Source organism: Dasypus novemcinctus, chromosome 4 (genome assembly GCF_030445035.2).
Source record: "Dasypus novemcinctus isolate mDasNov1 chromosome 4, mDasNov1.1.hap2, whole genome shotgun sequence".
Lineage (NCBI taxonomy): Eukaryota > Metazoa > Chordata > Mammalia > Cingulata > Dasypodidae > Dasypus > Dasypus novemcinctus.
In genome coordinates this window covers 31,685,918-31,698,995 of record NC_080676.1, presented here as the reverse complement: position 1 = coordinate 31,698,995, position 13,078 = coordinate 31,685,918, and the positions used below count along the sequence as shown (strand labels likewise).

At 38.2% G+C, this 13,078-nt stretch overlaps 1 pseudogene; it reads right to left on the bottom strand.

Moving 5' to 3' along the window:
* Window positions 1-8,912: 8,912 nt before the first annotated feature.
* LOC131278343 (monocyte to macrophage differentiation factor pseudogene) lies at window positions 8,913-12,863 on the bottom strand (annotated as a pseudogene).
* Between the last annotated feature and the right edge of the window lie 215 nt (window positions 12,864-13,078).

The following is a 13,078-nucleotide window of genomic DNA, read 5'->3' as shown; positions in this document are numbered from 1 at the left end:
GAAATCCCGCGACCGGAAGGACGCGTGTTAAAGAGACGCGGGAGGCGGGGAAGGGGTGGGCCCAGGGGGAGAGACCTGGCCGCTGGGAGGAGGGGGAGAGAAGTCCTGGGAGTTGTCCTAACCCTCCGGTGCCTGAGACTTCTACAGATGTTACAACCCTTGTAAATGGGTTATCCTGATTTTGCCAGGCCAGAGCTTATTCCAACCCAACTTACCCATGTATAGACAACCTTTCAGATATTCCCAACCGGGAGCTTGGTTCTTCGTTTCAGTGATAACCTTACATGAAAGTTATCCGTAAACAATACAGGATTACACAAAGAAATTAGGGTAAACTTCTTTGAGGGTAGTGTCTTTATTTTATTCGCATCTTATGTCCAATGTCTGGCATATCCTAAGTGATCAAATGAATATTTATTGAATAGATGAAATAATGAAATATAAGGCATAATTATCTGTGGAAAAGTCTTATTTTTAGACAGCTCTACTTATTAGGAAGTGCTTCCTGATAGGGCTCATAATATTTCCATATGCCTTCATCCCTTGATTTTAGAGCAGGAGTTCTTAACCTTTTTTGTTCCACAGACCCCTTTGCCAGGTGAAAACCAACAACCCCTTCTCAGAATGTAGCAGCAGATAGTTTTATGATACTCAACATCAGAGGTCAGAGAAAATAAAGATAATAAGTCGATTTTTTCCCCTTCAAGCTCACGGACCCCCTGAAATCTCTCCATGTGGACTCCTGGTTAAGAACCTCTGTTTAGAGCCACCCAGACCATGCCTTCTCATGACATGCTTTTTCATGACAGCATTTCAAATATGTGAAGAGCACATGTGTGAAGAGACCTTTATCAGGGTCTTCTCACCACACATTTCAAGGAATAAGCAAGATTATTTTATAGAGGATAATCAAAGAAAGCCTCTCATCATTTTTGGCCCTCAGTAACCTCCCCTCTATTCTCCCTACTTATTGTCTCCACTCTTCTAAAATGTAAATCTGGTTTTGTCATACTCCCCTGCTTTTTCTCCTTCAATGATCTCTGATCACCGTCAGGATTATTTCATCTTTGCATATAAAGAAGACATCCAGGATTGACTTCAAGATATCCTGTCACATTCCCAAATACATGGCCGCATAGTCCAGCTGACAGGTCCTTGTGGGAATTAGTCTCCCTTTGCTTATGCTGGGACATTCTGACTTAAAGATTAAACTCAAACTCATTTTAATCTATTGCTTCTGTAACAAATTACCACAAATTTAGTTCTGGAGGTCAGCAGTATAAAATGGGTAGAAAGGGCTGCATTCCTTCTGGAAGCTCTAAGAGAAAATCCATTTCCTTGCCTCCTCTAGCTTCTAGAGATTAACAGCATTTCTTAGTTTGTCACACCACATTATTTTGTCATCCTATCTCATTCTCTAACCCACCCACCCACCTCCCTTCTGATTACATTGGGCCCGACCAGATAATCCCAGAGAATCATCCCATCTCAAGATCCTTAAAGTTAATTGCATCTACAAAGTCCTTTTGATATGTGTGGTAACATATTCACAGGTTGCGGGGATTAGGACATGGACTTCATGGGGAGGTGGGCATTATTCTGTCTCCTCTTCCATCCTCTTCTTCCCTAAATTAGTTGTTCCTCTATGGTCCTATAACATCTTTATAGGAGGATCTGCCTATTAGATATATGACTTGCCTATAGATTATGCCTCTGTAGTAGTGTTTACAACATTTGAATTGGATCATTAATTTTCTACTCTGCATGCTCCACGGGTTCAAACCCCTGGATAGTGGTCTGGGTCTTGTTCTTCTCAGTATTCCATGCCCCTTCAAAAGGTATGGGTAAATTAATTATCCATTTGACTACCCACACAATTCTGAAGAGACAGTATTATTCTCCCAGTCTTTTCCATTTGTGCAGTCAGTGCCCTTCAGCCAAAAACCAGGGATACTGGTGTACTTAAATAGGTTGGGTTTATTACTCACTGCAGTGAGGGAGAACACATGCCATGGGGACTCATGGGATGTCTCCGTAAGAGAGGGTTAAAAGAAACCTATTGGATTTGGGCATTGGTTGGGTCATTTGGGAAGGATCTAAGGAAGCAGGAGTTTCCTCTAGATTAGATGCACTCAGAAAGTAGGGGCTATTCTGTGACTGGATATATCAATAAATCTAAATAATAGGATGGTAGTGAGTTTAGCAGGAGGATAAAGCTGCAATTGATAAATGGAGTCACTCATTTGGGCTGAGGGAAGGAGTATTTGGTATTTTGAGGATGACACAGTTGACTTTTTGTCTGTGCTTAGACAAAATTTGGAAGTGTTCTTGCTTTGTCTCATTTTATCATGGTCTCTGAGTAATCTCGTCTGAGGTTCTGTGAGATTATTTATGTCTAATAGAGGAATAACATGGCCTAGCTGTGAAAGCCAGGCCAGCTTCCGAATGTCAGGGGCTGCCCTTTTTTTCTTTCTCAATATATTTTTCAACAATTACTTGATTTGTCACTAAGTGCAAAAGTGCCAGTTTTGTTAGGTACTGGACATACAATAGTGAACAACACAGACATGATTCCTGACCTCATGGAACTTATATTTTACAGATGAGGCTGATATTCCAAAAGATTAGTAAACTGCTCAAAGTCTTGTAGCTGGCAAGTGGCCATGTAGCTGGTAAGTGCAGGACCAAGACTTGAACTACAGCTTATCTAAGTCTTGATCAGTGCTCTCACCATTGTACTAAGCTGCCTGCCCTTGTATGTCTCAGACAGGCTACTCCTATTCACAGGCTTTTGATAAATGAAATACTCACATGGCCCCCTCCCTGTCTCCTACATGTACTGAGATCTCCGGAAGTTAGAAGAAAGTGCTTGGTGTAAACTCTCTGCCATATCTTAGAATGAGCTGGCTAGGATTGGTCCAAGAGTGGGATAATATTGGCAAATTATGCCAGACACAAACTCATTTTGCATTTTTTATTTAATCCTCAAACCTCGCCTTGAAAAAATGAGTTCTCCTCTCCTGTGTCCTCAAATTCAGGATATCTGTCCTTATTCAAATCTAAGCTTCAGTATGTTTTTACAAACTTAGATTCTGTATGATTGAACTTCATAGGAAAATGGAATTCCTGAAAGGACTACCATGGCCTCTTAGCAAGTTAGTTTTCATTTTGCAGATTCATCATCCACAAACTTATCAAAAAGATTTAAATCGGAATCCATAAAATCCTTTTCTCAACCAATTAAGGTCAATATAAATACTGACTTTTTATCTCTCTTGTTTTTAGAGTACAAAAATTTTCTTGGAGGTAACTAAATGGGTGTTTTAGACTTTTATTACTTTTAAGTATCTTCAATATCTAGCAACTAGTACATGCTCAAATACTATCTGTTGATCAGCGGCATTCTACACAAAACTTTCAAATGCAGTGATCTTTTCCCCCACAGTGTTAAATGTGATACCACATTTGGAATATCAAGGTGTAATTTGTTGGAGATTAGTGAAGAGTTTTTCAGGAGTATCAACACGTGAGGACGAGAAGGAAAGGAAGCACAGTTGGCAGAGGGAGAAGTTGTATTTTGCAGTGTAGTCTGAAAGGCCTCAGCCAACGCTGCAGGGAGCGCTGAGGCTAAAATGACCATTGGAGTTTTCCGGAGGGGGTTGGGCCTTTGTCACTGATAAAGCTTTGGATGTGACTGTCTATGAAAGGTGCAATCACTCTGGGTGAGGTTTCCCTCTTTAGTCAAGGCAGTCCCAGAAGCAGGTTGAAACAGAGGCCTTTTGCCAGCAGATCCCTCTGCAACTGAGGAATAAATCCTTCATTCCTGACGGGGCATCACTTCACAGCGTGTGGTATATCTAGTAGAAATGATGCAAGATCTGGACACCAAAACTCTTGTTTCAAGTTCCAGATTTGTAATACATAGACCCTGGCTTTAAGCAGTTAGTTGCTTTACCTTGTGAGCCTCAGTTTCCTCCTTTCTAAAACTGGGTACTAATCCTTACTTCATAAAGCTGTTGTGAAATTGATTGAGATAAGGTATGTTGAAGTGCTAATTAAACTGCAAAAACTACTATGAACGTAGGTATTGTTGTTCTCAGGTGAAGAGAAGATCCTTAACAGCAATTAAGTTAAGTAGCAAAGAATGGTTTGCATTTGACACATCTAAAGTATAGAATTTGAAATAGCACACTTGCAATCCTACTTCACTATTAATTTACAGTATAAAGAAATCTTTAAGAAAAAAATGTTTGAGTGCTCATTTTGTGAAATTCATACTTATATTCACTCTATAATTTATAATCTGTGTATATTTCTACATGTGTACTATGTTTCAACAAGTCTTTTAAAAATGCAAATAAAATCCTATGTTGAATCCCAATATGAGAAACAGAAAAAAATAAAATAATGAAATTACAATAATACTACCTGAGCAATTTCTCCATTATTGCAAATCCCAAAATGGTAGAGATTGCATTTATAATATTTTACTGTAGTTTTAAAAGGATGTTATCACTTAATGAACATCTAATTTTTTTATTTAAGTAGCGAGGCAAGAACTACTATCGTAGTGTATCTGGAAATATTTTATAAAATGAATTTCATAGGTATCTTAAAAGATAAGAGAGAAAAATGCAGAAATAAACTTAGATGTACCAAAATGACTTTCAACAATAAAACTTTGTATATACTGGGTCTTTGAAGGACAAAGAATCAGGGGATATGAAAGCGAAGTTTTTGCTCTGATCCTTCTTTTCAGCCACTGCTACCATGTCAGTGTCTCATTTGTGCTGAAATCCTCAGAATTCTTCTTCTCAGATGAGCTCAAAGATGGTCGTTGCTCTGTTTTCTCATTTCATTCCTGTAGCAAGATTGGAGTAGGTACCAAAACTGAACTCATAATGACCACTCAGTCTGGAGGTCATGGGGAGAATTTGCCCCCCAAATTATTGCTTAGAAATGCATTTAATTTAACTGTGTAGGCATTTCATTTCATCTGAGGTTGAGTTTCAGGGGACATTCTAAGGATATACCAAGGGTATGAAAGTGCAAATTTGTATGTCAGGAAAAGAAGTTCTTTCTAAAATGCCTGGGTGTATAACTGATTTGTTTTAGAATACTTTTCAGTTAGTTGAACCCTGGCCTCCCAGTTATTCTCCCAATTGAATAGAGTGCCACATCCATCACCATTGAAGCCATTCAAGAACTGACAGGGTCTCCTGCAATTATGCAAAAATATCACTGACAAGTGTCTGAAGTCTGGAAATTTAGAAGTCTCTCCTTAGAAGTTGCATAAAACTTTATAGTAATCAAGGTCAAATATTAGTAAAATTGTGCAACTTTTACATACATTTGTGATGTTCAAGAACAATATAAACCAAGGATACTTCTTTCTAGTCACTATTTACTAAACAGTTACTATGCAAAAAAAATTCTGAAAACTTTCTCCTAAATTACAAATACAGTTCTTTGGTTTTTTTTTAATGGGTCATAAGTCCAGTTTCATTTACATCTATACTGGAATAACTTCAGAAGGGGGTATGACATTTTATTTGTCTATTTTTATGTGGATATTTTTAGCTTTATCTCTAGCCTTTTTTTTTTTATTGCATAGCACACTTAAAGATGTAAACCACTCCAGGGTGGCTTACATGACAAGCTATCGATTTGGACAATTGTCTATTCAAGAGTTTTGCCCATTTTTTTAATCAGGCAGTTTGTCTTTATTGTTGAGTTGTAGAATCTCTTTACATATCATGGATATTAAACCCTTATCAGATATGTGATTTCCAAATATTTTCTCCCATTGAATGGGCTGCCTTTTCACCGTCTGTTTGACAAAGTCCTGTGAGGTGCAAAGTGTTTAATTTTGAGGAGATCCCATTTGTCTATTTTTTCTTTTGTTTTTTGTGTTTTGAGTAAAACTTCTGCCTTCCACAAGATCTTGAATATGTTTTCCTACATATTCTTCTAGCAGTTTTTTGGTTGTTGCTTTTACATTTTGGTCCTTGATCCATTTTGAGTTAATTTTTATAGAAGTTGTGAAATAGAGGTCCTCTTTCTTTCTTTTGGTTATGGTTATCCAGTTCTCCCAGCACCATTTGTAGAATAGACTGGTCTGGCCCAGACAGGAGGGCTTGACAGTCTTGTCAAAAATCACTTGACTGTAGATGTCAGGAGCTATTACTGAGTTTTCAGTTTGGTTCCATTGGTCAATATGTCTGTCTTTATTCCAGTACCGTGCTGTTTTTATCACTGTAGCTAAGCAATGTGACTTAAATTCAGGAAGGGAGAGTCCTCCAATTTTGTTCATCTTTTAAAGACTTTTTTGGCTATTCAGGGTTCCTTAACCTTTCAAATAAATTTGATAATTAGCTTTTCCATTTCTGCAAAAAAAAGGCTGTTGGGATTTTTATTGGGATTGATTTGAAACTGTAAATCATTCTGGGTAGAATTGATATCTTAACAATATTTAGTCTTCCAGTCCGTGATCAAGAAATGTCCTTCCATTTATTTAAGTCTTTTTCAGTTTCTTTTAGCAATGTTTTGTAGTTTTCTGAATACAGGTCTTTATGTCCTTGATTAAGTTTATTCCTAAATATTTATTTTAGTCACTATCATAAATGGAATTTTTTTTCTAATTTCCTCCTCAGATTGCTCATCAGAAGTGTAGAGAAATACTATTGATTTTAGTGTATTTATCTTGTATCCCACTATTTTGCTGTACTTATCTATTAGTTCCAGGATCTTTTTGTGGATTTTTCAGGGTTTTCTAGCTATAGAATCATATCATCAGTGAATAGCAAAACTTTTCCTTTTTCCTTTCCTATTTGGTTGCCTTTTATTTCTGTAACCTAGCCTAATTGCTCTGACTAGAACTTCTAGCACACAATTAAGTACCAGTGGTGACACTAGACATCCCTGTCTTGTTCCTGATCTCAGTGGGAAAGCTTTCAGTCTTTCACCATTGAGTACAATCCTAGCTGCAGGTTTTTCATACATGGACTTTACCATATTGAGAAAGTTCCTTCTACTCCTATCTTTTGGAGTTTTTTATCAGAAAAGATGATATATATATATTTTTTACAAGTCTTAGTAACAATTTTAATCTAGTTTATAGCACAAGTTTTACATACATTTTAGTGATTTTGACAGTGTTATTTTTTAGCAAACTTTAAATGAATCCACAGAAAGTTAATATATTAAAAATAAAATATACAGTGAAACAATAGGCATCCAAATGTTGAGAATAATGCATACAGGGATGGCGCGGTTGGTGCTATCACTGAGTACCTCACCTACTTAAGAGTTCATCAGTAAATATCAGTTCTTCTGTACTTCATTCCCATATAATTCATCAAAATCAGAAAGTTCTAAATATATACACACAAAACAAGCCGTCTTTTAAAGCCACGTAAGTACAAAAATTCAATTAACAAACCTAAATGTCATCAAATTAACAGACAAATCCACTGATAAAGCTGATGACTCGGAAACAGGCAACATCTGGCATCTGATCTAAAGGCCAGGTTGTTTAATTTAGTAAAACAGTAATGGGAGAGTTTAATCAACAAAACAATGGATATGTTAATCTTAATATAATACACTGAGAGAAAACCAAAAACAACACATTAAATGCAACTCACTGAGCCACAGACTACAGATGCATGAGTTTCTATCTGTCAAACAATGCTTTAAATACTTCTCTATGAAAAAATATATATGTTGGAAAGCAGCTGTGGCTCAATCAGTTGGGCTCCCATCTACCATATGAGAGGCCCTGGGTTCGTGTCCTGGGGCCTCCTTGTGAAGGCAGGCTCGCCCACATGCCTCAGAGAGTCGCCCAGTCCACAAGTGCCATGGAGAGCCGACTCAGCAAGGTGAGGCAACAAAAAGGGAGAAAAGTGAAAAAAACACAGAAGAGCATGGAGCAAATGGACACATAGAGCAAAACAACAAGCAAGCTGCAAGGCAGGGGGGAATGAATAAATAAAATAAATATATATATATATATATAATATACATGTTGGGAATACAGAGGAAAGGGAGGACAGTGAATTTATGCATTTAATTCCACAATATTAAATGAGCATTCAAACTGAACATGTAAAGCTAAGTGACAATGACTTAACCATCAGGCACCAAACAGGAAATACAACTGTTCCTGCAATTCATAATGCTCTTCAGTGCTCAGCAGATGGCCAACCCAGCAATGCTATCACAACACAGATGTGAACACTAATCCAGTGTTGAAAGAGACCCTGAAGAAAACATAGCAAAGGCATAGAGAAAATGTTGGATATTTTGAAAAAGGTAGTGATATCAAAATACTTTTCCATCACTGGCAAACCCTACTAGATCAAGTATTTGGCCCAAAGCAGCACTGGAGTCAGAATTAGAGGTTGGCAGAAAAGTTTGAAAAACTTCATTTTTTAAAAATTGGCAATTTCTTCACACTTAATAAAACTATCAGTAGAAATATACTGTTTGTTCATCTGTGGAATGGTGACTGCTTGCTGCAAAAATTCACATGAATGAAGAACTGCAGTGTGCTTCAATGGAATGCATTTTTTTTTTAATTTACAAAAATCTAAAGTTTCTAGTTAAAAAATAACCATGTTATGCCAAGATGAAACATGGCTAAAAAAAGTAGTGTAAGTTCTGTCCATGATTCTTTACACAGATAATGGGAAAGTGATAGAAACCATTTTTTTTCTTAAAAAGTAAGTTTTGTTATTGCACTGACTTTTACAATATGACCTGGAATTTAGAAAAATCATGTGGTAAATCCATAAAAAGAAAACGCAAAATTCTGATTTGTAAACCTCAGTTGGCCAAATCTATCCAGAGTCCTTCATGATAGTGAAATGAAATGAATAATTAGTTCATTATCTTATGCATTTGCTGTGAGATATAAAGAAAGTTGGTGCAGTTCGTTTTGGTTTTTGTTTTTTTTCTGTGCAGTTTTCAACTCTACCCTACTCCCAAGTGCCATAACTGAAATAATACTGGTTTGGGGACCTAGTACAGTTTGATCGTAAATGTCGCATAAAGTCTGTAGGACTTCAGTAAAGATATTTCCAAATGGCGTAGTAACGCACTGCAGCTGCCGTGGGGACAAAGAGGTGCCAGATGGCATGGGCAAAAGGAACGATGCCATCACTCTTGAAGAACACAGCTCCCCAGCAATAAATTAAGCCTCCTCAGGCAAGTTCGTGGAAGCCATTGATGTTATTCATTGATATCACCACCAAGGCTGGAGAAAATCCCATTGTGAGGTAGAAAAAGAGCTCAACCATCTTATACTTTTCATGGCAGAGAAATAACATAAATTGTTGCTCCTGCTGCCATGAGCCAGCTAAACCATCTCATATGAGATGGGATCCAAGTTCACAGAGTTTAACCATGGAGTATAAGCAGCAGCAACGAAGACAGGAACGAGCCTTCTATCGCACATGTGAGAACGATGCTCCACGGTCCTTCAGTGGCTCTTCTTCCATGACGCAATGTGAAATACGGGGGCTACAATGAAGAGACACAGAGGCCCGTTCCATAAATCCGTGCTGTTAACTTTTCCCAGCAGTCATCAGAGACTCTATGCAGGAGGGCACTGCCCACAATGGCTGGAACAATGGGGATGCGTGTTTGTAGCAGCAGCATGTTCACAGCAAACTGGTTTGTAACTGCCCTTGGCTGGCGCCCGATGGTTCACGAACCGCTGGATTCTTGGACCACATTGAACCTCGGCTCCTCCTGGGAGCTCCGTCTCCTCAGCACCCGCGCCGGGCTCAGCCCTCCTGGCTTGAGCTGCGCCAGGTGCCGCCCGCGTGTCCTAACGGCGGGGTCGCCCAGAGGACGCGGCGCGAGTGAGCGAGGGGGGTCGCTTAAAGGGCCCGCGCGCCTCCCGCCTACCCACCGAGGGCGTCCGCGCCCCAAAGAAGCTATATTTTGTCAAACGTGTTTTCTGCATCAATAGAGAGGATCTTGCTATTTTTTCTTCTTCAATTTATTAATGTTGTTTATTACACTAATTGATTTTCTTATGATGGACCATACTTGCACACCTGGATTAAAGCCCACTTGATCGTGGTGTACAATTATTTTAATGTGCTTTGGATTCAGAATTGAATTTTTTTAAAGGATTTTTGCATCTATATTCGTTAGAGATGTTGATCTGTAATTTTCTTCTTTTGTTCTTTTGTGGTATCTTTATCTGGTTTTGGTAGTAAGGTGATGTTGGTTTCATAGAATGAGTTTGGTAGCTTCTTTCCTGTTCAATTTTTCGGAAGAGCTTGAAGAAGATGGGTATTAGTTCATCTCTGAGTGATTGGTGGAAGTCACCTGTGAAGCCATCTGGTCCTGAGCTTTTCATCTTTGGGGGGGGGGGGGGGGCGGGGGGGATTATGACTGTTTCAGTCTCTTGTGATTGGTTTGTTGAGGTCTTGTATTTCTTCTACGGTCAGTGTAGGTGGCTTGTGTATTTCTAGGAATTTGTCCATCTAGTCACATTGTCTAGTTTTTTGGCATAGAGGTGTTCATAGCATCCTCTTATGATTTCTCTTTGTTCTGTGGTGTCAGTGGGAATGGCCCCCCTCTTATCTCATTTTATGTATTTGTGTCTTCTCTCTTTTTTTCTTTGTCAGTCTAGCTAAGTTTTTTTAAAAATCTTGCTGATATCAAAAAAACCAACTTTTGGTTTTGTTAATTCTATTATTTGTTTGTTCTCAATTTCATTTGTTTGTGTTCTGATATTTACTATTTCTCTCCTTCCACTTGGTTTGGGATTAGTTTGCTCTTCTTTTTTCTAGTTGCTCCATGTGTGCAATTTGAGCTCTTTCTTGTTTTTAATGTAAGCATTGAGGGCTATAAATTTCCTTCTCAGCCCTGCCTTTGCACTATCTGATAGGTTTTGATATGTTATGTTTTCATCTTCATTTGTCTCAATATTTACTGAATTCTCTTGCAATTTCTTCTTTGACACACTGATTATTTCAGTGTGTTGTTTATTCTCCATATATTTATGAAATTTCCCCTCTTCCATCCATTGATTTCCACCTTCATTCCGTTATGATCAGAGAAAGTGTTTTATATCATTTCAATCTTTTAAAATTTCCTGAGACCTGTCTTGTTACCCAAAATACGGTCTCCTGGAGAAGGATCCATGAGCACTTGCAAAAGAATGTATATCCTACTGTTATGGGTATAATGCTCTATAAATGTCTATCAGGACTAGTTCATTTATCATATTATTCAAGCTCTCTTTTTCCTTATTCATCCTCTGCCCAGATGTTCTATCCAATGTGAGAGTGATGTATTGAAGTCTCCAACTATTATTGTAGAGGCATCTTTTTCTCCCTTCAGTTTTGCTATCATATGCCTCATGTATCCTGGGGCACCCAGGTTAGGTGCATAAATATTTATTATAGTTATTTCATCTTGGCAAATTGCCCCTTTTATTAATATATAATGACCATCTTCATCCTTTATAACAGTTTTGCTTTTAAAATCTTTTTAATCCAATATTAGTATTGCTACTCCAGCTCTTTTTTGGCTACTATTTGTGTGGAATGTCTTTTTCCACCCTTTCACTTTCAACCTGGTTATGTCCTTATGTCTGAGGTGAATCTCTTTTAGGCAGCATATAGATGGCTCATATTTTTTCTTATCCATTCTGTCAGTCTATGTCTTTTGATTGGGGAGTTCAATCCATTAACATTCAATGTTATTACTGTAAAGGCATTACTTAGTTTTCCATTTTGTCCTTGAACTTTCTGGTGCCATATCTTACTCTTGTCTGTCTTTTTATCCTTTAATTTACCTTTCCTAATAATCTTCATTTCTACACTCTTCCCCAAGTCTCTCACCCTTGCTTTTTCCTTTCAGGTTGCAGCACACCCTTTAGTATCTCTTGTAATTCTGAACTTTTGGTAATATACTGTGGCAGTTTGGCATTGTTTATGAATTCCAAAAGCAGATATTGAATTATGTTTGTAAACTGATCTGTTCCTCTGGGCTTGATTAAATTATGATTAGGGCTTTGATTGGGTCGTATCAGTAGGATGTTGAGTCCATACCCCCGGTGGCCAGGGAATCACAGAGAAATTGCACTGCAGAGAAGGGAGGTGGGAGTTTTGAGCTGGAGCCTGGGAAGTAAACACACAGAAGAGTGTAGAATAGCTGAGCCCAGAGAGAATCAAGCCCCAGGGAGAAAAACAAAGCCTAGAGAGCGTGATAGTCTACAGCTGACTTGTAGTGAGAAAAGAGCAGCTGAGCTGGAGAAAAATGAGCCCCAGGAGAGAGATAAGACTTATCCCAGCCTACAGCTGATATTGAAAGAAGCTGGGACCACAGTCTTAAGAGGAAGAGGAAGGCTGAATGTCCGCAGCCATCCTGCTCCAACACATGGCAACAGACTTTGGTGAGGGAAGTAACTTATGCTTTAAGGCTTGGTAAGTGTATGCTTCTACACCAAATAAATATCCTTTATGAAAACCAACTGATTTCTGGTATTTTGCATCAGCACCCCTTTGGCTGACTAATAACACACTTATTCTCTCAGTATTTGTTTTTCTGTGAACAATTTAAACTTACCCTCATTTTTGAAGGACAATTTTGCTGGATACAGAATTCTTGGCTGGCAGTTTTTCTCTTTCAGTACCTTTAATACATCATACCACTTTCTTCTTGCCTCCATGGTTTCTGATGAGACATCAGCACTTAATCTTATTGGGGTCCCCTTGTAAGTGATGCTTTGCTTTTCTCTTGCTGCTTTCAAAATCTTCTCTTTATACCTGATACCTTTCATTCTGAATATTAGGCAGCTTGGAGGAGGTATATCTGTATTTGTTCTGTTTCAGATGCATTGTCCTTCTTGGATATTGATATTTATTCCTTTCATAAGGGTTGGAAAGTTTTTGGTCATACTTCCTCAAATGTTCTTTCTTCCCCTTTTCTACTCTCTTCTCCTTCTGGGACACTGATAACACATATGTTTGTGTGTTTTGCATTGCCAATCAATGCCCTTAGACCTTGTTCCATTTCCCATTCTTGTCTCTTTCTGTTCTCTTTTCTTTATCAG